The sequence below is a fragment of the Bombyx mandarina genome, chromosome A1 (genome assembly GCF_030267445.1).
Source record: "Bombyx mandarina strain Sakado chromosome A1, ASM3026744v2".
Classification (NCBI taxonomy): domain Eukaryota; kingdom Metazoa; phylum Arthropoda; class Insecta; order Lepidoptera; family Bombycidae; genus Bombyx; species Bombyx mandarina.
The window spans coordinates 3407063-3434936 of NC_143234.1; the positions used below are offsets into that span (position 1 = coordinate 3407063).

At 43.7% G+C, this 27874-nt stretch overlaps 1 protein-coding gene across 1 annotated transcript in view; it reads right to left on the minus strand.

Annotated features, from left to right (window-relative positions):
• The window catches only part of LOC114239623 (uncharacterized), a 78693-nt gene extending 57368 nt beyond the window's left edge, over nucleotides 1-21325 (minus strand). The window contains exon 1 of the mRNA XM_089739634.1: nucleotides 20926-21325. The gene's annotated coding sequence lies outside the window, so the exon portion shown is untranslated. The remainder of the gene's footprint in view (nucleotides 1-20925) is intronic.
• Between the last annotated feature and the right edge of the window lie 6549 nt (nucleotides 21326-27874).

Below are 27874 nucleotides of genomic sequence, written 5' to 3' on the forward strand. Positions count from 1 at the left end.
TATATGCTGTAAGCGGAGTCTTCTCTGCAACTTCATTGCGAAGAGACGCGCGTCTTCTTAGAACGCTACAATTTGCCTGGAAACTTTCGAAATTATTGGAATACTTTGGTGTCTCTTAAAAGTCTGTTAAAACGAATCCTTTAGAGACCAAAGCGTTAGTCAACGGCTTATGTTCTATAGCACACAATTTTGGTCTCACAAAGATTATTGCTCTCATTTCTAGCTCGGAGGTAGAAAACCCAGCCTAATTTGATCCTTTATAGAAAGTAGCTATTGAATTGTCAAAAATACCTATCTGCCGAGTCGCTTATCCTCTGGACCTATTGACTATTTCTGAGCGTTACGCCACGTTCTTCGGCCGGGGTTTAAGCAAAGTATTATAAGGTAGGCTTTTGCGATTTTGGCCCTGGTTTTGCCAATGAGAAGATTTGACTGTTTTTAATCGCTTAGGGGTTTGTTTGGTTATTAACGGACTAGAAAACATCTGAATCCTTTCACGCATGAGTGACCTTACTTCGCCTTCGAAGGATGTGGTCCTTTTAAAAGGTAGTACAGTATGCTCCTTGGTTAGTGATCTAGGGAATTCACATTCTAGCCACTAAGGTAGATTTAATTCATAAAACCGTTGCGTTAATCTACAAAGCTCATTTTACTGCGTACAGAAAGACATGTCACAGTTTTTACACATACATACATGGCTTGGGAAAAGTCTTTACCATTTCGTATTGCTTACATCCATAGCATAGCATAGGAAACTGACTTCGTACTAAAATGTATTTTTTTTATTGCTTGCATGAGTGGACGAGCCCACAGCCTCTCCTAAGTGGTTACTGGAGCCCATAGACATCTACGACGTAAATGCGCCACAAATCTTGAGATATAAGTTCTAAGGTCTCAATATAGTTACAACGGCTGCCCCATCCTTAAAATCGAAACGCATTACTGCTTCACGGCAGAAATAGGCGGGCTAGTTGTACCTACCCGTGCGGACTTACAAGAGGTTCTACCACTAGTAAAAAAGTGTTTGTGTGTGTCTTCGATGGCCATAAAATGGGGTATTTAATTCAATTAAATGTAAACATGCCCACTGAAAGGAACATACTTTATCATTAGAACGTTCAAAACATTTGCTTTAGTACCGGTTATGATTGTTTTATGGTCAACTAAAATTGGCGGAAAAGACGATTTTATGGCCCATACGGTTTGCGTTCATAACACTTTAACTCGACACTTAAGAGAGAGGATATAATTTATGTTTTTATTGTTTTTGTCGGTTGTCGTCCGTCAGACTTCTTCATGTAGTAAACTTTGTTACATACGAAAAGTCTGGTCGTAATTTATATTAATCCTTATACAAAAATCGTAATGCTATGACATTAGTAACTTTCAAAAAGACTATATTATATTCAATCGTATTTGGGCCCACAACAGATAAGTGTCTATATATTAATACGTGAAGCAAAAACTTTGTATCCCTTTTTACGAAAATTGCGCGGACGGAGGAGTATGAAATTTTCCACTTCTTGACGTCTGTGGTAAAATTGAGAATAGATTAATATTATTTGTCTTTATTAATATTTTTTATGGAGTAAACTTGGCGAAATTTGTGATTATAGAAGTATAAAATACAATCATAATAGTGTATAAACTTACAATTCCAATTAATTATAGTCGAATTTCGACTACTGCGGGACCTCTAGTTTAATAAAATCTGTGATGAGCGCGACTGTGACAATTAATAACATCACACGGCTAGCAAACTGACGTATTACAAACATTAATATGCATACGGATAAAAATACAAATGGAAATCAACAAATATCAGAATTTAACTAAGTAGGTTGTTGCATAAGTCGGAATATACAAACTAGGATCCCACTTATCATAAACCAACATCGCAGCGACAGGTGCTAGATGGATTTATACCACTTCTGCCAGTGAGCCATTTAAAAGAATTAGGAATGGGCCGTGAGTGAGAGCTCAGTTTTACCATCGGTGGCAGCAGCCTGGGACGGTAGGCAACGGCTTGGCTCTGCCCCTGGTATTGCTAAAGTCCATGGGCGATGATAACCACTCACCATCAAGTAGGCCGTACGCTCGTCTGCCTACAAGGGCAATAAAACAAAAACCAGCAATAGAAATCCGGTTCCAGCTTTCCTAAGCTTTTCGGAACCTTTCAAAAACAGCAATTGGGTGAGGGAAGCTGTGCTACCCGACTTATACACGAATACCTGTAGATATATATGACTGCCGTCTAGCCTTCATCGGGTAGCCGGCCAGCGTCAGCACTGCCACCCCTTGTTTCTGAGTTCTCTCGGCGCGTGGATCAGATGGTTACGTAGAAGAACGCCGGATTTGTTTAGAATGTCATGTTCCAAAAAAATCAAAACTGTTAGGTCTAGAATAAAGTAAATAAAACCCTGTTAACACCAACAGAAAGTCTTATTCCCAAACAGCCATCACTCGGAATCGAATTATCGACAGAGCAAAAAAACAACATTTTTATTTCTAGTTGTCCATCACTTGGTTCAAACAGGAAACGTGGTAAAACATCAAATAAACAGCGATTCATATGTAAATAAATCTGGGAACCTTGGCGCGTATCAAGAGTATTAACAAAATACTAAAACAAATTATACATTGAGGTACTAAGGTTTTGGCTTAACGATATGCGGTTTTCAGGACTGTCATTCAGTTTGGATTGGAAACTTTAAGTAAGTCATTAGATCTTTTAAAACAAGCTCACGTTTTGTATTTTTTCAGTAGCTGTTCTAATACTTCAATAGAGAGACGACTAAACTGTTTGTGATACATAAGTTTTTTAAAGGACTAGTGGTCCCGCAGTAGTCGAAATTCGACTATAATTAATTGAAATAATAAGTTTGAACGTTATTACGGTTTTATTGTCAAAGACTATCATACTTCTGTAATCACAGATTTCGCCAAGACTACACTACTATTTGTTTATTGACAAACTAAAGTTTGACAATAAAATAAGAGTATATGTACATATGGGTGTGTGTCAAATACATAGCGGTGTGTGTAATGTTTTCTTTATTGATTTAATGTATCTTTTATGCATTATTTAAAAAAAATAGCATTGTGCACTTCTTCTTTATATTCTCTATATTGGGAAATTTCATACTCCTGCGTCTGCGCAATTTTCGTAAAAAGGGGTACAAAGTTTTTGCTTCACGTATTAATTTATAGATTAGATAAGCTCTTGTGTTATATGGTGCTTAGTGCAGACAAGGGTTCGCATTACGATCTAGCACTAGTAATTATGCCAACGAATTATTGTTATCGTTGAAGTTATTTCTGAAAACTTTAAAATATATTTACCGAAAAACAAAATTACCTTGACATATTTACACCAATCGATTATGATCGTTACAATTACTAAACAAATAGGCAATTAACTGAAGTAGGGGATAAAGAAATGATAATTGTATTATTTTTTCCTACCTATGCTGTAGACTTGAGAGGCTATATCAGAGTTACCCTAGCGTGTAGATGAGCTCTTGGGACTCAAACAGGAGGTGTTGCTAACACTGGACCTAGCAAGAGCAGCGCTTCGCATCTTTCGCATCTTTATTTTTATTTTTTTATTGCTTAGATAGGTGGACGAGCTCACCACACACCTGATGTGAAGTGGTTACTGGAGCCCATAGACATCCACAACGAAATGCGCCACCCACCATGAGATATAAGTTCTAAGGTCTCAAGTACAGTTACAACGGCTGCTCCACTCTTCAACCCGAAACGCATTACTGCTTCACGGCAGAAATAGGTGTGGTACATCCGCGCGGACTCACAAGAGGTTCTACCACCAGTCTTCCACCAATCTACCACCGGATCGGAAACGCGGCCCACTGAGAAGATCCGGCGAGAAACTCAGTGAGCTAATTGTATAGTCGCACATATGTACAATAGATGATCGACGCGCCCAATGTAGAAATATCGCAATATCAAGTTCCGTGTAAACACGCACGCACATTAAAAGCGCACATTAACTTAAAAAGAATCAGACACGGATATTCAAAGCGCAGTTCCACCGAATCCGGAACCGAAACAATACAATTATGACGTCATTCTAATGACGATAGCCCAAATGATTTCCGCAAAAGCATTTTATAATACGCGATCGAAAAGTCGTAACGATTTTACGAGCTGTACGCGTACACCTAGATTAGTCGGAAGGAGCAGAATTTTAAGCATGGACGCTAGCGATATAAAACACGATCTGGCTATAAATGTTTTTATGTAATTTAGATTTTGCGTTCGGTTCCTGGACAATCAAGATTATAAAATGTATGATAAACAATATTTTGTAACACGCTGTATAGCGGGACAGTGGCTCTCAAACTTTTCTTTGTGAAATGCGAAAGCATTTGTTAAATACACTAAAATGAGTTATCATTGTTTTAATGGTTTTTAATTTTAATGTCAACACGACGTACAAATGGCTGCATAGCATTCCGAGCGTACAGATGACCTTGCATCGAATTTATTAACAAGGGAATGTCTCTGAGAAAAACTTTAAGAGACTTAGTTTGTTTTTCAGGGGAATGTCTCTGAGAAAAACTTTAAGAGACTTAGTTGAAGACTTTACTTTTGCTGGTGGTAGAAGGGACTGCCCGGGTAGGTACCGCCTATTTCTGCCGTGAAGCAGTAACACGTTTCGGTTTGAAGGGCAGGCAGCCGTTGTACTGTTAAAACCTTACGACTGATGTTTCGAGGTGGGTGGCAGCATTTACGTTGTAAATGTCTATGGACTGCGATTACCACTTAACACCAGGTGGGCCGTGAGCTCGGCCACCCATCAAGGCTATAAAAAATAACTTTCGGGATATACCTCAAGGATATTGACACCGATGCAGAAGTAGGAAATTCAACCCTAGATAAATGAGCATACTGTTCAAATGTAGTATTTCCTAACGTAATGAATATAGTATCATTATGTCAACGTTACGAACGATATCCGAACTAGAACGAGATTAGTTCGAAATTCAACAGCAATTATCTGCCTAACAAATGCAAAATAAGTTATTTCTACAAAATTAAGAGTAATCCGATCAGAGTAAAAGCTTTTTGAAATAACAGATAAACCGAAGTGTCACTGAGAAGATTCAATGTTAACATAATGCGAATATTCCCGTTGGAGCAAAGACAGGAAATAAGATCTAAGAAAAACAGTTTCGTATTTCTTTTTATATGGATTTTGTTCATTGATATGTTTATTTTGTTTACTAATGGGTTCGATGAAATTGGATTTTCTTTATAAAATATTTCTTGATGGTCACAAGAATTTGAGAGATTTGATTGTTAAAATAAATTTTCCTATCTATTTCGAAATGGAGATGAAATATTATAATATTTATCACAATTAAAGAGAAGATAACAATGTGATCTTCTCTTTTATTAGATAACAATGTTATCTTCTCTTTTATTGTTAATCTCATTTTATTGTCTTTTCTTCTTTTTCTTCACCTTATCCCACTAATTTCGGGAATTAACGAAGTGACACAACATTACTATTTAAAAATGTATTTATTGCTTTTCGAAGTATTCTCCGCGAATTGTGACACATTTTTCCATACGATGGAACCAATCATTGAAGCAACCATTCCATTCCGAAGTTGGGGTCTCCAAAATGGCCGTTTTGTAGGCGTCCACAGCTTCTTCAGGTGATGAAAATCTCTGTCCACGCAATTTATTCTTTATTTTAGGGAAAGTATACTTAGAAATCATTAGGGCTTAGGTCGGGGCTGTACGGCGGATGGTCTAATAATTCTATGTTTTCTTGCTCTAAAAACTCTTTTGTTCTGTGCGCGGTGTGAGAACTCGCATTGTCGTGATGGAGGATGATGCGGCGGTTGCAGTTCTCTTTACGGAGTTCAGAAACGACCTGTGGCAAACAAATGCTAGCATACCATTCTGCATTAACCGTTCTTTGTCCCTCAAGAGGAATAGTCGTAACATGGCCGGTTTTGGAGACAAACGTGGCCACCATTATTTTTGCAACACTCCGTGAACGAACAATTTTTATTGGCTTTAACTCATTTTCGAACACCCAAACACGTGACTGGTTTTTTGTTTTGGGTTCGTACGCGTATATCCAGGTTTCGTCACCTGATACAATGTTGTATACAGCATTTGAGGATCCTGCGTGGAATCTTTCGAGAGTTCTGACGCACCAAGTAACGCGAGCCGCTTTTTGCTCTTCACAGAGCGAATGCGGTATCCATCGGGAAAACAACTTTTTTACACCTAATTGTTCATGCAAGATTATTTGTATTTGACTCATGCCAATGTCTAAAGTTGCCTGAATTTCGCGGTATGTCACATGTCGATCTTCCTCAATCAGCTTACGCACAGCATCAACGTTTTCTTGGGTGATTGCAGTTTTTGGACGACCTTGACGGGGATCATCACTGAGCTTGACACGTCCACGTTGAAACTCAGCAAACCAGCGTTTATCGCTGGTTTGCTGTGGGTTTGGATGGGGCTTCATCACCAAATGCAGAAATCATCCGGTCAACACACTGTTTTTGTGTTAAACCACTTCGAAAGTCATAATAAATGATCGCTCTTGAATTTTCTCGAGTAAATTCCATTTTCTCAACGACTAAACAAGTTTGACAAAACCTCGTGACAAGACCGAGAATCTTTTTTTAAATAAATAAATGGTATTCGATTTTTAAAACCAAGGAGTTTTCAATTAAAAAGATTTTAATATGACAGGAACAGTGGAAATATTCCATTCCCGATACTTTTAGTGCAGCCTAGTAGGTGGGGTCGGCACAGCTAATTTTTCTCTTCCATTATAAATTCCATTATAAATATCAAACTTCCGGACAGAGTTCTATCGATTATGGACCGCGTTGGTGCCCGTCTTTTTTTTACGCATACGGGGCGCGCGGGGTATGTGAGACTCAACGATCTGCAGGTGTTGAGAGCAGATCGCGGGCCCAAGGATTTTAGGACCCACCCACTAAACGACTCCCCTGCACTCTTACACCCGACGTCCGATCCTCTCCGAGGTCAGAACCCGGATGAGGTAGGGGGGTTACCGCGGTCAACACTACAACCAGACGGCGCGGCTCACCCCAAGGACGCCCAGCCGACGGAGCCTTCGAGGCGAATCGAAGGCTCTGAAACGTCGGCCGTCTCGGTACGGCAGCCCGTCAGGCCGCCCAGACAGTGCCGCTGGTGTCCCGGAATACCCCGCTGGACCAGAACCAGCCTGCCGGGTCGGGACGCGATACACCGCCAACCGGTCGCTCTTTCGTAACTCCTTGGCAGCGCGCTAGAGTGCTGGTAGCGCGCCGCGCGGCCTCTACCCCCTCAGGTCGCCCCTTGACCTTCACCGGGGGGAAGCCACCATCTACAGGGGCCGGAGTCGGGCAAAGGCCCTTCTCCGGCCCCCGGCTCGGCGGTGACGGATAGGTGCGGAGAGGGATGAGCTCTCCCTCTCTCGTTCCGCCGCCTCCTTCTGCGAGATGGTGTACTCGCAGAAGTCGAGCATCGCCTTCCAGGACTCATCGCTGCCGAGCATCGTGGCCACGACGGTCGGCAGCGATAAGTCCGGTCCTATTTGCGAGACAAGGACACGGCGTTGCTCCAGCCATGCGGGGCAATATGCGAGCGTATGCTCGACCGTGTCCTCGTCGCAGTCACAGTGGTGACACTCCATCGTCGGTTCCCTCCGGGCGATGCGTTGCAAGTACCGGCCAAAACACCCATGGCCGGTAAGCATCTGCGTCAACCGGGAGGTGAGACGCCCTTGGTCACGGTTCGCCCATTCCGCGAGGACCGGGCGCACCGCCTCGACGGTCCGGAGACCGGCCGACGGGTTCGCCAAGCGGCGAGACCACGCCTCCAGCACAGACCGCCGAGATTGGAGCCTCCGCGCTCTAATCGCTCCTTCTCCGGGACGTGGTTCCCCCCTGTCGCGAAGGTCACATCGCCACGCATAATCGGCGGCGAGCGCCTCCGCCTCCAGGTCCCAGGGAGGCGTCCCGGCGAGAACGCACGCCGCCTCGAAGGAGACGGTGCGGTATCCACGGATCGCCCTGACCGCGATTGCACGCTGCGGGCGTCGCAGGGCCGCGATGTTCCTGCGAGTCAGGGCGCGGCACCACACGGGGGCCCCATATAGTGCCATGGACCGCACCACCCCCACGTAGAGACGACGTACTACTGCGTCGGGCCCCCCGACGTTTGGCAAGAGCCGGCTCAACGAGCCAGCCGTCGCCATCAGCCGAGGGCCTAACTTCTCGAAGTGAGCGCGGAAGTTCCAACGACCGTCCAATTCGAGGCCGAGGTACCGCAACCCGGTTACCCCAACCTCGACGCGGACGCCTCCAATCACCAGGTGGGCCCCGGGCGGCGGCTCTCTTCCAGCCCTGTGAAACAGCAGGGCCTGGGATTTTTCGAGCGCCACCTTGAGGCCCAACCTCCGAATATTACCGACGACGAATGCCACCCCTGCGCAGGCAAGACGGGCAGACTCATGGTAGTCTTTCCCCCGAGCCATGACTAACGTGTCATCCGTGTAACACACAACGCGTAGGCCCGGGAGAGGGCTGTGAAGGGCACCCCGCAGGACCCAGTCGTAGCCGATATTCCACAGAAGAGGGCCAAGGACCGACCCCTGTGGAACACCGCGCTCGACCGGAAAGCGGAGCACCGCACCCTCGTGCCCGGTGCATACGACCGACCTGTCCTCAAGATAGGATCCGATCAGCCGGCGGAGGTACGCAGGGACGCAGTGATATTCAAGCGCCCCCGCGATCACTGACCAGGGTAAGGTGTTGAAAGCATTGGCAATGTCCAGGGACACTGCCAGAGCCACCCCACCCCGGGCGACAGCTTCATCAGAGAAGGCACGCACGCGCATAATCGCGTCGATGGTAGAGCGGCCCTCTCTGAAGCCGTACTGCTCCGCCGATAGATCGGGACCCGTCCCAGTCAGGTGCCGGACGATGCGGGTGGCGACAACTCGCTCCAACAATTTTCCCGCCTCGTCCAGCAACACAATGGGGCGGTACCCCGCGGGTGAGTCCGCCGGGCGCCCCTCCTTCCTCAAAAGGACGAGTCTGCCTGTCTTCCACTGGGTCGGAAACCGTCCCGACTCAAGGCAAGCTTCGAAAAGTCGCACAAGCCGGTCCCCCAGAGCACCGAAGACCAAATCCCAGACCCGGCCGTGAATACCATCAGGGCCGGGGGCCGCGTCCTTCCTCCTCATCTTTGACACGGCCGCACGGATCTCTGCCCCCGAAATCTTCGGAGGGGGCAGGTCGGCAGGGGCATCACCACCATCGTGACGTGGTGGCGTGCCCATGAAAGGGGGCCGAAAAGTCCCCTCTCCCTGCGGGAACAGCGCAGAAACTATTTCCCGCAGCTGCCGAGGCTGGAGTCGCTCGGTCATCAGGGGAGCCCACGGCCGCAATTTCTTGCGGACAGTTTTGTATGGGCGCTCCCAGGGATCCTGATCGAGCGTCTCCAGGAGCGTCTGCATGCCCTGAGATTTGGCCTCACCGATGGCCAGCCGCAACGCCTCTTGCTTTTGACGGCAGTCGGCGTGCAGCCGGTCCACCGCCTCCGCAAAGTCGTCATCGCGAAGACGGCGGCGGCGGTGGCGAGCGCTCCGGCGGCGCGCCCGCACGCACCCCTCACGGAGTTGCGCGATATTGGGTGACCACCAGTACGCACCGCCACGCGGAGCGTGGCCACCTACCCGGGGCATCGCTGCATCGCAAGTCCGACACATCGTTCCCCGGAACCAGTCAGCCTCCGACTCCACATCCACAGGGCTCGCGGGCACGGGTGCCCACGCAGCCACTGCAGCCGCCTCCACCAGGAGCTCCTTATTCAGGCGCTTCAGTGCCCACCTGGGGAATGATCGAGGCGTACTACGCGGGAGCTCCTCCTCACCACGGGCGACCATAGCTGACGCAGAGCGAGAGGAGGCAGAGAGCTCAAATCGGACGTATCGATGGTCCGAGAGCGTCTCCGCCCCCTCAAGAACACGCCAGCCACGGGTGCGGCGTGCGATGGAAGGAGATGCGAAAGTCACATCCATGTGAGATTCGCCGTTCCATCGCACGCAAGTCGCGACCGAACCCCTGTTCAAGAGGCAGAGACCGGCCGCGATCGCCCACTCCGAGAGCATCCTGCCGCGCGAGTTCGGCCTGTCGCTTCGCCGCATCACAGAGTACACAGTGCGGAATGGCGGTGCAGGTGGCAGCCTTGTGCCCGGACTGACCGCAACGGAAACACAATCCGCTGCGGTCGACAGTCGACGGGCATTTAGCGAGGCCATGCCCAGTACCGAAGCACCGGAGGCATCGCCAAGGTCTTGCCTCCTGTAGTTGCACCTGAGCCATGATCCAGCCTACGCGCAGCCTTCCAGGCGTGTTGGCAGGCTTCCCACTTGGAGGTGTGGCTAGGAGAATGGCCGCCTGCACGGGGCACCGCGCCCATGCGGTGCGGGCTCCGGAGTAAGTGCTCCGGAGTTCCCCCACCTTAACGTGGGCCAGGGCACAGTTCCCCTGTGATGCAATGGCGGCGGCCACTTCGTCCTGGGTCGCGCATTCATCGAGGCCCGTCAATTTGACTTCCGCCATTTTGACGGGGCGTTCGATGCGCACTATCTCTGGGTCCGGCAAAATCTCCCGGAGCCGCGCCACCAGTCTGTCCGCGGCTGCGCCAGATTGGGCGCCTGGACATTCCAGTAGCCGGGCCCCGTTAGCGGTGTGCCGAACCTTGAGCCCGCCCTCCACGCCTATGGCGTCGACATCAACGGCACCACGCGCTCGGCTCATTACCTCCATATAGGTAATGCCCTTTTCCTTTGCAGCCGGCAGTAGCTCCAAGACCACTGCCGCTGACCGCGGAGCGCGCGGTTTGCCGTTTCGACGCCTCTTGTTTTTTCCTTGAGCTGCCGCTCGACCCTCTTGATGGGGAGCAGCAGCCGCTGGGGCGGGCTGGGGGCGTGCCGCAGCCGGCACCCTTTTTTTATTCTTGTTGCCCCGCTTCACCACCTCAGTCCAGGCCACATCCATACTGGATGGAGCTGGAGGCAGCGGGTGGGGCTGGGGTACCGGCTTAGCAGCATTCACGTTCCCCTTTTTTTTCGTGCGGCTCCTACCGGGCCTCACCTTAACGGCCTGGCGCGTGTTAGCGGCCGTAGGCTGTGGTCTTGCGGGCTGGACAGGCGTTTGCCGTCCAGCGGGTCCATATACAGTGGCCCTTGATAATTGGGCCCTTTCAAGCTTAGCGAGCCCAGCGGACTGGGGCTTCGCTTGGGCGGCGGCTTTTCGCTCATGGGCGAGCGGCGGTCTTGCACGCTCCACCGGTGAGCTGCGTGCCTCCAAGATGGCGAACCGCCGCTTCAGCTCCGCCATCTCCGCGCCATCGGGTGGAGTCAGGTTACGGAGCTCCGCAATAAGCTCATCCACCCGCATGTGCAGCGCGGCGACTTCGGCCCGCAGCTCCAAATTTTCGGCAAGCAGCCCTGCGTTCTGTGCCTGCAGCTGCTCAACCGTGTTTTTTGCCCTGCGGCAAGCGGCTCTGGTCTGCACCGATCCGGTCGCGACCAGTCCGTTTCGGGTTGACTTGCTATTGGCGAGCGACGCCGTAGCATTTGCCGGCCCTTCCTCGATCGCCAAGAACTTCGCGGCCATGGGCTCTCCTTCGGAGGAGTCGAGCGGGGCGGGACTCGTCGGCCGCTTGACCGTCTTCCGCTTCCGTTGAATCCTCCCTGCTTCTTTCTCCCCTTTTCCGGCGCTGCCTAAAGTTAACAGCCGCGGCGAATCTCGACCACTCGACACGCAACCCCTCGCGGAGCTTCGTGTCGAGCGCAGTGAGACCGCGCTGTCGCAGCGCTCCAAGAGCACGATCGGGACCCTCTCCCTTACGCGGCTCGTGCTACCGCCTTCCTCGTCGTGGCAGTTGGTGCCCCCCCCAGAATACGAAGGGCAGCGTGCATCCGATTGCTCGGATGCACGGAGGGATTCTCCTCCCGCAGAGCGGGAGGTACCCTCCTGGGGTAATATCTTTTTACAACTGTCCATTACATTTGATTTTTTCTTTTTTTTATTTAACCAGGGGTGAAGTCCCCTGGGATCGGGTGATGCCCTCGGGACTGGACTCCCTCCAGCCATTCATCCCCTCACCGGGCATCAAGGCTTGGGATTGGGGTATTTTTTATAGAGGTTTGCGTCCTCGCAGCCCCATGCCTTGCGGCAGCGGCCACCGTCCCCCACCCAGTGGGGATTACGGGATGGCCGGCAGCCCACCGAGTGCACAGAGCAACTCGGCAGACCACCGCCCGACGCTCGAAACGAGCAACCACGAAGCCACGCCGGTGAACCGGTACCCCCCATATCTGGGGGGCGTTCCCCTGTAGCCGAAGCCGGGGACATGGCAACCAGCGGCCAGCAGTTGCTGGCTCACTTCCACGACAACGGGGCACAGAGTGCCACCGCTCACGGCAGGCCGGCGAACCGGTGCCTTCGAAAGCTGCGCCCTCCAGAAGGAGCACTCTTCACTTAATGAAGAGTGTGGAGGGCCAGGCCTTCCGCTCCTCCTAGTGCTGGTTTGGTCCGCGTCATCCGATCTCTTTCGTTGCAAAGCCTAACTACATTATCCTAACTTAAGCCTTAACCTAATCCTAAACCTAGGACCTTAACCTATATCTAAACCTAACCCTATACCTAGGACCTAAAACCTAAGAATCCTTGCAACGAAAAAGATCGGACGATACCTCTGGGAATGTCGCCCAGAGGATCCCGTTATCCGCCACCTACGGACGCGCCCGGTAGGAGTCCAGCATCTCCTCCGCAGACGAGACCCACAGCACGCAGATTGGGTGCTGTGGGTCCCGTCTGCGACCGGGACCGGGACCGGTTGGTGACCGTCTACCTAAATTAATTTCCTCTACTTTTGAGCATTTCAAGTTACTATTATGCCAATTTGTCTGTACTGTTGATAGTTCGACTTCTTTGTCTATGAATACATTCATGCGAATGTCATACCACGATTCGCGGAGCATTTTTGTATAGACTAGACATTTGTCGCTATTGATTTTGTACCTTTAGTTTTGTAGTAGCAACGTACACATCTCTATAGGAGACATGAATATGAGAATTACATTTGGTTTAATACATAAATGTTTAGTCAGCATATTTTCCCATATATTCCTCAGTCGCTTTATAGCTGATATGTCTATCCCCTTACGCCTATCAACATATACCCCTGCAAATAATTAACAATTAAGGGTTATCTTTAAGGTTGTAGTATAATTGCGGATACTTACAGGAAAATACAAAAGGTCGTATCCGCTTTAATATCCTGCTGGTTTTCACATGGTTTAACGATTTACAGATAGACACATTGCGTATAATATACGCCAGAAAAGGTACAACATAATAGGTTGGGGAAAAAGTCTTTTCGCATTATAGTATGTATGAACTTGTAATAAAATCTCTTTGGCTATTTCACTCCTACCGGCGCTTAATACTTTTTAGTACTTTTTTACTGTTTAATACAATTTCTGTACCCGTGAAACCGCGTATGCAAATTTTACGAAAAACTTTTGAGTTAACGTCAAAAACTTAACAAGCAACAAAATAATTTTCGCATTTTAGTCGTCGTGGCCTAAAGGATAAGACGTCCGGTGCATTCGTATGAAGCGATGCACCGGTGTTCGAATCCGAATAATGAAATACGTAGTCAACAAATGTTCACGATTGACTTCCACGGTGAAGGAATAACATCGTGTAATAAAAATCAAACCCGCAAAATTATAATTTGCGTAATCACTGGTGGTAGGACCTCTTGGGAGTCCGCACGGGTAGGTAATGCGTTTCGGTTCGAAGGGTGGGGTAGCCGTTGTAACTATACTGAGACCTTAGAACTTATATCTCGAGGTGGGTGGCGCATTTACGTTGTAGATGTCTATGGACTCCAGTAACCACTTAACATCAGGTGGGCTGTGAGCTCGTCCACCCCTCTAGCAATAAAAAAAAAGAAAAAAAAACTAGTTTTCTAAATATCAAACTTCCGGCCAGAGTTCTATCGATTATGGACCGCGTTGGTGACCGTCTACCTAAATAAATTTCCTCTGCCTCTCAGCATTTCAAGTTACTAGTATGCCAATTTATCTGTAAGCAATAAAAAAAAATGATCTATGTATGTATAATTAAAATATATAATTGTACGCAGTGGTGCAGTAATGTAATGTTATCTAAAGGTAGGGCTATTTTGGACGCCCTTGACACGCGGAGTGGTTGCGACACACGCATCGTAACAGCGATCGAATCGTTCGCATCCTAACCCACAGTGGAACTTTAAATAAATATATTCTTTGCAAACTTCAGTCTTTGTGGCGTTTGATTGTGTATTTACTTGTAGACGATTTCTTAAGGTTGGTTGGTTAGTATTTATTGTTTCACAAAACACACCGGCAACTTTCGCCGAAGCGTGTGTTCTGAGGTTTAGAGATTTTCAGTGAGTCAGATCTTTAGGTAGCTTAACACTGTACGAGTAAAAAAATATGATTTCGGGTCCTATTTCTAAACATGATCTACGTTCAGTTCAAAAAGAGTTAGGTATATCTTTCGAGAAAATGTCTCTGGTCGGAATTTGAACAAAGTCATAACATAGGTATTATCCAAATCCATTGAAACTTTGGAACTTCATATTGAGTTTAATGACGTAATATTTATGACTACTAGAATGAGGTTATTCTCTAGTTTCTATTATACATACTTGTATAAACGTAAGCAAAGACAAAATAGTCAATGTCCATTTTCTTCGCTTATCAACAAATCTTTTATTTTGTTTAAGAGCTATTGCTAGATTTAGTGCAGTATTTGTTTTCTTTAGGCATTATCTGTTTGAATAGAAAGGGCTACTCTATTTGTCAACTAACAAATGAACTAAGTCTTGTGGTCCCAATGATTAATGTCGAATTACGATTAATAGACAAACACTACTTCTATTCAATTGATAATTATGTTATCTCATATAAAGTATTGAATCGCAGACCGCCGTAATCATCGCTAAATTAGCGGAATGTGATGTTGAACCTGCACACGTGCCATCGATTGCACCTTGATGCCAAAAACCATTCGTGAGGCCCCAGCAGAGGAATACTTCCACAGCTCATTTGGACAAACGGCGTATAGAATAGGTACGAAACACGTCATTACGGATCCTCCCGATCCATTAACGGTACCAAAAGCACCGGTCACCATCCTCGTCGAACCCGTCGCTTGCGACGAAGGGCTCGACGAGTAAATTAACTCATAGACACAGCCCACTGAGTTTCTCGCCGGATCTTCTCAGTGAGTCGCGTTTCCCATCCGATGGTAGATTCTGCGAAGCACTGCTCTTGCTAGGGCCAGTGTTAGCAACACACCCCCGGCTTGAGCCCCGTGAGCTGACCTACACGTCGAGGAGAAGCTGATATAGCCTCTCAAGGCTATCAGCATAGGTAGAAAAAAAGAATACGAACAAACAAACCTACAAATTTAGTACACAATAAAAAACAGCATTGATGATTTTGGTAAAACAAAAGTTTTTTAATCATTGCTCGCCGAACGCAGCCAATCATCACGATTGCTTTATAGCTCTAAGTGATCCCGTTTGATGTCCAGTAAATGGTCCATTAACCGAACTAAATATAGAAGAAAGCCCTCGCGAGTGTAAGCCCGTAAAAATATATATTGCTAATAAAATTTGACCTGAAATTAATGGGTGAGCGTTTGACCCAGTATTTAATTTGTTTTTAGAATTATAATGTTGCAGTTTGTTGTTTTTTAAATGGCCCAATTACTGTTGGATATATATGACCGGTGGTAGGGCGTATTGTGTTCTCAGGTGGGTACTACTAACAACAATCGGAAACCATAACTGCCGTGCGGTAGGAATAAGCAGTAGGGGTGGCTAGATTGTTCGCGTTTACAAAATAGCTACCACTAAAGACTACGTAATCTTTTGCATTTCAAAGCAGTTATATTGAACTTTTTTGAATTTACATTACGTCTTTTTCCTAGCGTTTTGATCATTCATGTAATAAATAAATGATTAGAAACATGAAATTTCTCAGGGTTGACTTTGCTTTAATTTTAATACTGGCATTGGATGACTTGATTCCAGTGTACTGGGCATCTTATCTTTCAAGGCCTGACCTGACTAGCTTTTGCGTACGTAATGTAAATATCCCGAGATCTTTAATGCAATGCGGCCATTAGAACAAGCCTTTTATTATGGCATTTAAATTTTTTATAAATTTTGTTACGCTAAAAATGTGCGCAATTTTATCAAAATAGAAAACTGACTTAAACAGAGTAAAATGATAATATCATCTATGTAGTCAAAGTTAATTAAATAATTATGATAAATCAAAGACTATGGGTCATATTTTTTTTAAATCGCACCGTATGATAAGCGCCGTAAGTAAAAACGATAATTATTAAAATCGGTTCACCTAGATGTAACACGACTAGAGTATGGCCAAAAATGCAATGTCCCAGTTGCACAACATATGGAGAGACAGTAACATCTTGCGAGAAAACTAAAACCAAATTAGTGAGTTCGCTAGTTTTCTCCATATTCAGTTACGGAGCGGAGACCTGGACACTGAAAAAGGCAGACAGAGACCGAATAGACGCCTTTGAAATGTGGAGTTAGAGAAAAATGCTACAGATTCCATGGACCGCCTTTTGCACCAATTTGTCTATTCTGAGAGAGCATAATATCAAAACTAGACTTTCCACTATATGCCTTCCTAGGGTGCTGGAATTTTTCGTATATATTGCTCGTAAAGAGGGTAACCTTGAACAGCTGATGGTGACAGGCAAGGTAGATGGCAAACGTCCCAGGGGACGCAGTCCCACGAGATGGTCGAACCAATACGATCTTCTCTGAACATCAACTTCCACAATGCCCTTCATGAAGCTAAGGATCACAGCAGATGGAGGGAAATCGTACGGGAGAAACTGATGCAGTAGGGGAGTCACAACCCTCAGTAATGAGGAAAACAACGCGAGGAGGAGGAGGAGGGAGGAAAGGTAACACGAATAAAAAATACAGATGAAATGACAGCTCCTTTTTTTATTGAAGTCGGCTAATAAAAGGACAACAGGTTTTGACGCAGCGTTAGTGTTATTCATCGTCAGTTTTAATAATAATTTTCGCGGATTATTTTCTTTAAGATACTTTTATAATATAAATAGTGTTTTTTATGGGTTTCGATAGTGCAAAAAAAACTTCAATACAGCTATAGTTAAATATAATGTTTACAGGCCTAAGATCAAAAAGTTTTATAGCTTGTTTATTGCATCGTTAATTTAATGGATCAAGGTTTAATTAATTTCGTTCTAATATAACGATTAAAACGTTTTAGTGAAAACATCCGAAAAATGGACGATTTTTCTTTTTGATGCCCGATTATTTGTGAATGTCACGTTATAACTACCGCGTTATAACTTTAACTAGAGGTCCCGCAGTAGTCGAAATTCGACTATAATTAATTGGAATTGTAAGCTTGTACACTATTATGATTGTATTTTATACTTCTATAATCACAAATTTCACCAAGACTACACTATAAAAAAATATTAATAAAGACAAACAATATTTAATCTATTCTCAATTTGACTACAGACGTCAAGAACAAAAGTTTGACAATAAATTTAATAGTATACATGCGTGTGTGCGTCAAATACATGGTATGTAGTGTGTGTAATATTTCCTTTTTTGATTTAATGAATCTTTTATGCATTACTTTAAAAAAATATTAGCATTGTGCACTTCTTCTCTATATTCTCTATAAGTGTGGAAAATTTCATACTCCTCCGTTCGCGCAATTTTCGTAAAAAGGGATACAAAGTTTTTGCTCCACGTATTAATATATAGATAATATACATAGTTATAATTCGATAATACGTTTCACGAATATGTATACAAAAGCTCTGGCGTCTTTAGCACGATAGCAATCTCGGAGGAATGCCTGGATCAACTGGGATAACCGTACCCTACATTCGACTCGAAATACGCTATATGTTACGATTCTATCTATATATTAATACGTGAAGCAAAAACTTTGTATCCCTTTTTTACAAAAATTGCGCGGACGGAGGAGTATGAAATTTTCCACACTTATACAGAGTATAGAGAAGAAGTGCACAATGCTAATTTTTTTTTTAAATAAGGCATAAAAAATGCATTAAATTAATAAAGAAAACATTACACACACTACATACCATGTATTTGACGCACACACGCATGCATACTATTTATTGTCAAACTTTTGTTCTTGACGTCTGTGGTCAAATTGAGTATAGATTAAACATTGCTTATCTTTGTTAATATTTTTTATAGAAATTTGCGATTATAGAAGTATAAAATACAGTCTTAATGGTGTACAAACTTACAATTTCAATTAATTAAAGTCGAATTTCAACTACTGCGGGATTTCTAGTTTTATCAAAAACTTCATTGCTTGGCGTGCGTACTCAATGCTTACTGTATCGCTAGCGTTTGTTTGGTTCGGTAATGTTTTTTTGACTGATATTTAAATAAATAATAGTTAAAAAAAAACTAATAAAATACGCTTTTATAGAAAATCTAACTAAAAAATTTACAAAAATCTTAATAAGTCGTCGTGGCCTAAAGGATAAGACGTCCGGTGCATTGGTGTTGAGCGATGCACCGGTGTTCGAATCTCAAGCGGGTACCAATTTTTCTAATGAAATACGTACTCAACAAATGTTCACAATTGACTTCCACGGTGAAGGAATAACATCGTGTAATAAAAATCAAACCCGCAAAATTATAATTTGTGTAATTACTGGTGGTAGGACCTCTTGTGAGTCCGCACGGTTAGGTACCCCCACCCTGCCTATTTCTGCCGTGAAGCAGTAATGCGTTTCGGTTTGAAAGGTGGGGCAGCCGTTGTAACCATACTTGAGACCTTAGAACTTTATATCTCAAGGTGGGTGGCGCATTTACGTTGTAGCTCCAGTAACCACTGAACACCAGGTGGCCTGTTAGCTCATCCACCCATATAAGCAATAAAAAAAAAGTATTTTACGTCTTGGGATTACTGATGCTATAAATACTGTAGTTAGTGTAGTTCGCTCACCAGATATGCCTTAAGTTTATCTAATTATTGAAGACAAAAAACTTCACACGTTTGTCATTTAATCGGTGTTTAGTGTTGGATTAAGGTACTAAAAGATGGTGTCGGTTGGGGTATTTTTTGTCCCTCTCTAATACTAGTGCAAGTTAAGAACAAGTGATGAGCCTTCTAACCCTCAGACACAGCCCACTGAGCTTCTCGCCGGATCTTCTCAATGGGTCGCGTTTCCGATCCGGTGGTAGATTCTGCGAAGCACGGCTCTTGCTAGGGTTCGTGTTAGCAACAACAACAGGTTTGAGTCCCGTGAGCTCACCTACTTGCCCGCTGACGCTAATATGGTCTCTCAAGACCATCAGCTTAGGTAGGAAAAAAAAATAGCCTTTTAGTTTGCAGGGTTGTGTATGTCAGTAAGTTTTTTTATTTTTTTTTTCTTCTTTTTTTTCCTACTTTTCATAGCGCGCGTTTTAAAAAAAAATCCAAGCGAATGCGGTACTATCGTCATACATAGCACGCAATGTACACATTTTACGAAATTAAGTCAATGAGCGCTTGGCACGTGCTCATGAATGAATTACGCGATGAAGAAATAGCACCGTGTAATAAAAATGATGAAACAAAACTCTTGTTATTATCCGTGGTGGAGCTATTACGAGCTCGCGCGGGTTGATGTCTTCCTATTTTTGACGAAGGATTCACGCACGTCTTCGGTTTGAAAGGTGGGGACATGCAATTCAGAATTCGACCTCATGCCTCATGCCTCAAGACGGGTGACGCCGATTACGGTGAGGACTTGTTTTAAGCTGTGTATCTTACAATGCGATTCAAGTTAATCAAAAGCTCAAAATATTGAACTACCCGCGTTAAGTCGAATTGCAAGCTTGCCCGGGTAAGTGTCGTAATCCTGCCCATTACTGCCTCGAAGTAGTCATCCTTATTTCTCATGGTAGACTGCATTCACGTTATGACCATGTATCGTTCAAATGTATGTAATAAATAAACATGAAAAGCAAAACAAAAAAACTTACATCAATATACGTAAGGTTACTTTAAAAAAAGGCGAAAAAATAGGTACCTAATTGTAAATAAATGGCTACCCAATTGTAGCTAGAAGTACGATGACGTTTCCAAAAAAAACTTACTTTACAATTTCAGATATTCTCAATATTTTAATTTCACTGTTACAATATATTGCGACTAGTAGGAAGCTAAATAGTAACGTTAGTTTGATTCTGTGGCCTTCTGTAACCTAAGCAAGCTAAGCTGAATGACAAAGTTTGAGAATAATTGAGGAAATATTATGTATTCATTCATTTTTATTTTTTTTATTTGTGATAAAGGATGGTCACGATTTGAAAGCTTATCAGGTCGTCTGCTTTTGGTAATAAAAAAGCGATATGTTGTAGTTTGTTTTTCTCCTACTAGCCGGCTCCAGAGGAGCTTGGCAATATGGACCGTATCTTGTATAGTTTTAAAATTGTATTTATAATAACATCGATTTTAACATCGACACTAAATGTTAAAACATTTCAAATTCGCATTGTTTTCGGAATTAATTTATCAATAAAAATGTTTAAAGTGAAATCAGGTTCAAATACCAAAATATGGTTCTAGTGAAATGTGAATTAAAATAATAATATAAGTGGAAATGCTAATTTGTTTTTAACTCTTCTTCTCTGCATATAATTTTCTGAACGATTGCAATCAAAACTTTTCCGTTCTATTCTGAATAATTAATCTCGATCGCACATTGAAAAAAATTGAGAACTTACCACAGATTATCCAAATAATCACTTGTCAAACACAAACTGTATCACTCAAAAACAAAAAAAAATAGAACACGAATAAAAAAATTATTCTAAACCGATTTAAAATTCGAACCAAAAAAAAATAGACAAACAACACTAGAGCACCGTCACTAGAGATCAAGTAAAATCGAATACGTCGTCGTCTCGTTCAAAAACCGAGAGATACTGCTGCGGCAATAACCGCACTGCTCAGATGATACCGCGTTGCTGCTGTGAAACACGCGCCGGATTTTCGCTCATAAAAATAACCGACTAAACGTAAACGGTTGATGAGAAACACAGCGTTCTATACGTTAGAATGTAAACATCGGGCGCGCTCATCGTACGGTATCTTTGACACCGCGATTTCGACTGGCTAAAATTGTATCGTGGATTAGCGAGTGCGGTGCGCGCGCGCGGATATTTTCGGATATCTGTGTGCCTTTTCTTTCGGATATTCTCCATTTTCATTTTAAGAAAAAAAAACTAAAAGATAATCTCATTTGTGTAAATTATTATCGTATAAATGATTTTCTTAGGGACGACATTGAAAATAGTTAATGGATTTTTTAATTATTAGTTGAATTATGGATGAACGAATGGTAAATTATATAATACTAGAGGTCCCGCAGTAGTCGAAATTCGACTATAATTAATTAAAATTTTATAATAGGTTTGTACACTATTATGATTGTATTTTATACTTCTATAATCACAAATTTCGCCAAGGCTACACTTTAAAAAAATATTAATAAAGACAAACAATATTTAATGTATTCTCAATTTGATCATAGACGTCAAGAACAAAAGTTTGACAATAAATAGTATGCATGCGTGTGTGCGTCAAATACATGGTATGTAGTGCGTGTAATGTTATCTTTATTGATTTAATGTATCTTTTATGAATTATTTAAAAAAAATATTAGCATTGTGCACTTCTTCTTTATATTCTCTATAAGTGTGGAAAATATCATACTCCTCTGTCCGCGCAATTTTCGTAAAAAGGGATACAAAGTTTTTGCTACACGTATTAATATATAAATTATAATATCTTGCACTGCACTAAAATTCGCATGTCAAATAATGACAAAGCATACACGCTGCTTTTAACTTATGCAATAACTCATTTTCACTATGCTTGGCGAATAAATGATTTCTTTCTTTTCCGGAGATCGTTTTGGAGGTAGCAAGTAACACTCGATACGTTGAAGTTACAGTAAACAATGTACATATCTTTAAGCTTTTTTTTTATTTTTTTTTTTATTGCTAGATGAGTGGACGAGCTCACAGCCCACCTGGTGTTAAGTGGTTACTGGAGCCCATAGACATTTACGACTTAAATGCGCCACCCACCTTGAGATATAAGTTCTAAGGTCTCAAGTATAGTTACAACGGCTGCCCCACCCTTCAAACCGAAACGCATTACTGCTTCACGGCAGAAATAGGCAGGGTGGTGGTACCCAGCGCGGACTCACAAGAGGTCCTACCACCAGTAATGACCAGCTTTTTTTGTATAAATTTTAAACACTACCTATTCTGCGTGTTTGCTAGAACGATAGCTCTGTTTGAATTAAGTTTTTACGTAGAGTAATAGATCTTTACAAACTTAACCACATGTGCAAGAATAACGATCAAGATAATTTTAGTTTTACCTACGAAATTGTCGTTTGGTATACAGAATCTTAGTCATTTTGTATTAAAAAAGTGTGTGTGTCCGCTCCGACGCACGACTGGAGTTTACTGGATATAAAAAATTAAACGAAACAATACGAGAAATAGTTCTATATTACGACAACACGATACACTACAGATTATTAACAAATTAACGAGACACAAAACAAACGACTAACAAATATATGAAAATACAATAATGAGAGAAACGCGCGATCAGTACGAGGCTTTGTGGCGGACTGCCGGCGCAGCAGCCCGGCGCGCATTTCGTGTGACATGCGCATAACGCATTTCGTGTGACATGCTAGTACGATTTTGGTCCCCATAATTTTCATACCCCGGGCCTATATATGTAAATCGATTCTAAAGGAGTAAACTCCAAAAAATCTCAATCACGATATGCACCTGTGTTATCGTTGCCCCGTTCATCGTGCTCATCAGTACTAAGGGTCATGACCTTTGCGGAGCGGATAATCTGGAGGATGGTATAAATTAATTATGAGCTTAGATCTAGATTTGTATCTAAACCAAAGAACGCTTTCTGTCTCAGAACTATAATTACTGTATTCTCAAGATATGGACTAATGGGTCTACGAGATCTTGATATTCCTAATCTTCCGTGCGTCTTGTTCCTGAGGGTCGTCACCTTTACAGAGCACTTTTGTTGAGACTATAGTCCTCCGTTCATTCCTGTCCTCTGCGCTATGGATAGCGACACTGATGTTGGAGTCCAATGTCCTCTTAATTTGATCAAGTGACAATTCCGTTCAAAATCCCTTCATGTCTGTGTCTGTTTAGCAACGGAATGCATGCCGTTGCATGCATGCCAACACATGCATGCGGATGTGTTGGCGATCGCTTAGTTCGTGCGGCACCCACATTAGTTTATTATTATTATTGCTTAGATGGGTGGACGAGTTTCACAGCCCACATGGTGTTAAGTGGTCACTGGAGCCCATAGACATCTACAACGTAAATGCGCCACCCAGCTTGAGATATAAGTTCTAAGATCTCAGTATAGTTACAACGGCCCCACCCTTCAAACCGAAACGCATTACTGCTTCACGGCAGAAATATTCAGGGCGGTGGTACCTACCCGCGTGGACTCACGAGAGGTTCTACCACCAGTAACATTACATTACCTTGTCATATTGACACAAGGTGCACCGAAGACCTTCTGAAAGTCGCGGGAATCCGCTGGATGCAGGCTTTTCAAGGTCGGCTATTGTGGGAACCTTGGGGGAGGCTTGTGTCCAGCAATGGCGTGGGCCGAAAAATAAAGTTAATACAAATGGAGCGATATTGTTTTGATGCTAACCTCGAATAGGTTGAGCACTGTCAGCTTCCACTATCACCATCAATTCATCGTTATTTAGTTCACAAGGAACTACTTTTTTTAGATAAAAATTTAAATGACGGAAGCATTCAAATCAATAACGAATCGTGCGTTTGTTTATAATATGTCGTTTGTAATATTCATTTCAATTTAGAATTTGTTGCCAGCCATACATAAATTACATTTCAAATGACCAGTATTGTAAAACGGGAATTAAATATTAACCAATCCAATTGATATCATTGCGCTTATAAGGATCTTAAGAGCAGGCCTTAAAACCATTTAAAAATATTATATAGGTAAATTTCAAAACGGTATTCTCAAAATTACACTAACCAAATGGAAACAATGACCTTGCGATCATATGATTGCGCGCTCACGTAGCGAAATTAGCACAACTTGAACAATACGCAATAAGAATATACTAATTGCGTTAATTTGTAGAAGCAGAATACAGATATGGGAGTACGAGTAGTGAAAATCAAACAACAACACCAAAATAATAGTTCATAAATTAATATGAAATTAATCTCAAATAATACTTTTATTAATTCTATACTCTACAACTGTGCTTTTACGGTTTAATACCTCCATGATGACCTGGACTTAGAGTCCGTCAGTAAGTATTTGCAGTCGGCGTCGATGCGCCACTTCGATAAAGCGGCACGACACGAGAACCCTCTCATCGTGGCCGCCGGTAACTACATTCCCGATCCTGCGGACAGAATGGAAAGCAGTCGACGTCGCCCAAAACACGTCATCTCGGATCCTCCCGATCCACTAACGGTGCTTCTAGGTACTTCAAGCACCGGTCACCGTTCTCGTCGAACCCGTCGCTTGCGACGAAGGGCTCGACGAGTAAATTAACTCTCAGACACAACCCACTGAGTTTCTCGCCGGATCTTCTCAGTGGGTCGCGTTTCCGATCCGGTGGTAGATTCTGCGAAGCACGGCTCTTGCTAGGGTTCGTGTTAGCAACGTCATCAGGTTTGAGCCCCGTGAGCTCACCTACTAGTTAGGGTTACGCTGGAATAGCCTCTCAAGGCTACCAGATTAGGTAGAAAAAAAAAAAAAAAACGGTTTAATATCGCGTATTTTATTTCCATTACGTTCACATTTTCGTGGTCACGAATGACTATCGTGTTATTCGTCGATATTTCAGTATTGTGATAGCTAAATGAATTTTCTTCTTCAAACGAGGTCTGCGGAGAAAATTCAGCGGTAGACAGCGGCTTAGCTGTGCTCCTGACGCTGCTGATGTCCATGAGGGACGTTAAGCACCCACAATTAGGGAGGCTCGTTTACATACATGGGCAATAAAAAAACCTTATTATAAAACAAACCGGCTTACGTTAATCATGATTTGAATGTATCCATCCTGAAAGATCTCCAAATGAAACAAATGCTTTCGTCGATTTTGCAATTGCGAATCCTTAATATGTTTGGACATATCATCCGTAATGAAAGCTCATTGGAACGTTTAATGGTTCAGATTAAGACTTGATTAAGTCATCTACTAAGTGTTCACTTACTGAGTGTACACTTACCGCCACAAATGTTAAGAGATGGAGAAGTCCCGCAAAAGCCGCAACCAAGCAATAAGACATACATAACCATGACCACTCCGCCAGGAGTTTACGACTGAGGAGAAATCTCGGATATATATAATATATGTCGGATACATATACATATCCGAGCATGTACACATCCTTACTTATAGGAACGAGATGCATCGCAAGGAGTCTGATCGTCAGCGTGCGCTTGCGGTCAATGATTGAGAGCAATCAAGTGGTCGTGATCTGTTCTGTCTGACACTACAGACACAAATCATATATCGCAATGAATTTAGGGTTCCTTAATTTCAATTTGTCTTTGAGTCTGACATTAAGAGAAAATTGGTGGTGTCAACAATGACCATTCAAGTGGTTCGATGTCGTTGAGTAAGCTAATGAGATCTGTCCACCTTACCCACTAAGCGACTCCCCTGCCCTTTCGCCCCAGGGTCCGATCTCAGCAAAGTTAGAATCCGGGTGGGGTAAGGGGATTACGGCAATCAACACAGCAACTAGACGCACGACTCATCCCAAGGACGCCTGGTTGACGGAGTCTTTTAGGCGAGATCTATTCAGCAGGGACACTGTTTTTCCCCCTACCTAATCGCTGGTAGCCTAATGGGTTATTCGAGCTACATACTGGCTGGTAGGTGAGCTCACAGACTCAACCTGGGAGAGTTTGCTAACACTAGTCCTAGCAAGAGCAGTCCTTTGCACAATCTACCACCGGATCGGAATCAAGGTCCACTGAAAAGATCCGGCGATAAAGTTAACGCGTTGAAAGAATGTAGCGCGATGCTGTAAAACCTTGAGATACGAGCTAGCAAAACATGAGAACATACGAATATCTACCAAAGTTCTAGACGCGAGCAGTTTTCTTGTGATCGCGTCGAATACGGGAACCTTTACAATAAATGCTCAACAAACACAATGTTTGTTTCCCACGTGGTCAAATAGCCACTATTCCAATGAAATTAAGACTAGTTTCTTTCATCTCGGCCTAGAGGTTTGTTTCGGTCATCAACACAATACTTTTGAGTTTACGAGCTTGAAATCAGGGTCACAATTATATTTCTGTTACCCTCCAAGGTAACTTCGAAAAAATATTTTGTATCTGTAGAACATTGAGTAGATAATTCATTCGTATAGCTTTAAGGCTCGAAGAAGAAATGAAGCCAGCAAGTGGTTTCGGGAAGGCGTGAGTATTGTTATGCGGAGATGATGCTTGTAGCTTTTTCAAGAACGTACAATTCTGTGTTACTACATATATCTTAGGTACACTGCGCAACCTATAAGTAGTTATATATTGTTATTGGATCTAATGCCTAAAATAAGTCAGGTCAAAAACATCATAGTTTGGAAGAAGAAAAAAAGCCAAACTCGCAACCACCAAACGAATAGTAACGGTTATTAATCATTGCCTTGTTATACTGTCTACCCTCTAAAATTAAAACGCGATGATTAATCTCCACGTTCTCTTCTTGTCTATACATGTAAACAGAATGTGTCTGTTTTTAAGAAACAGGCTATTCGCTCGTTATATGACCATTATTATATTTATGGATTTAGGGTTCGAGAGATTTGTTCGTGAAACCGTGCCTGGCAATTGTGGTGTTAGAAATTGTTTTTTTTTTCTTACCTATGCTGATAGCCTTCAGTTTCTTCTTGACGTGTCGGTAAGCTCACGGAGTTCAAACCGGGAATGTTGCAAACATTGGCCCTAGCAAAAGCAGTGCTTCGCAGAAGCTACCACCGGATCGGAAACGCGACCCACTGAAAAGATCCGGCGAGAAACACAGTGAGCTGTGTCTATGGGTTAATTTACTCGTCGAGCCCTTCGTTGCAAGCGACGGGTTCGGGGAGGACGGTGATCGCGTAAAAGTTAACTCAAATTTATTGGAGCAGCGCCCCTAGAGGCAAACGTAAGGGCGCTGTTCCAACTTAGAAGTCGACGTGGCCTAAAGGATAAGATGTCCGGTGCATTCGTATCAAGCGATGCAACGATGTTAGAATTCCGCAGGTGGGTAGCAATTTTTCTAATGAAATACGTACTTAACAAATCTTCACGAGTGACTTTCACGGGAAGGAATAACATCGTGTAATAAAAATCAAACCCGCAAAATTGTAATTTGCGTTAGTGGTGAAAGGACCTCTTGTGAGTCCGCATGGGTATGCACGACCATCCTGCCTACTGCCGTGAAGTAGTAATGCGTTTCGGTTTGAAGGGTGGGGCAGCCGTTGTAACTATACTGAGACCTTAGAACTCATATTTCAAAGTGGGGCGGCATTTACGTTATAGATGTCTATGGGCTCCGGTAACCACTTAACACCAGGTGGACCATCAATGCAATAAAAGAAAAACTGTCACACTGTC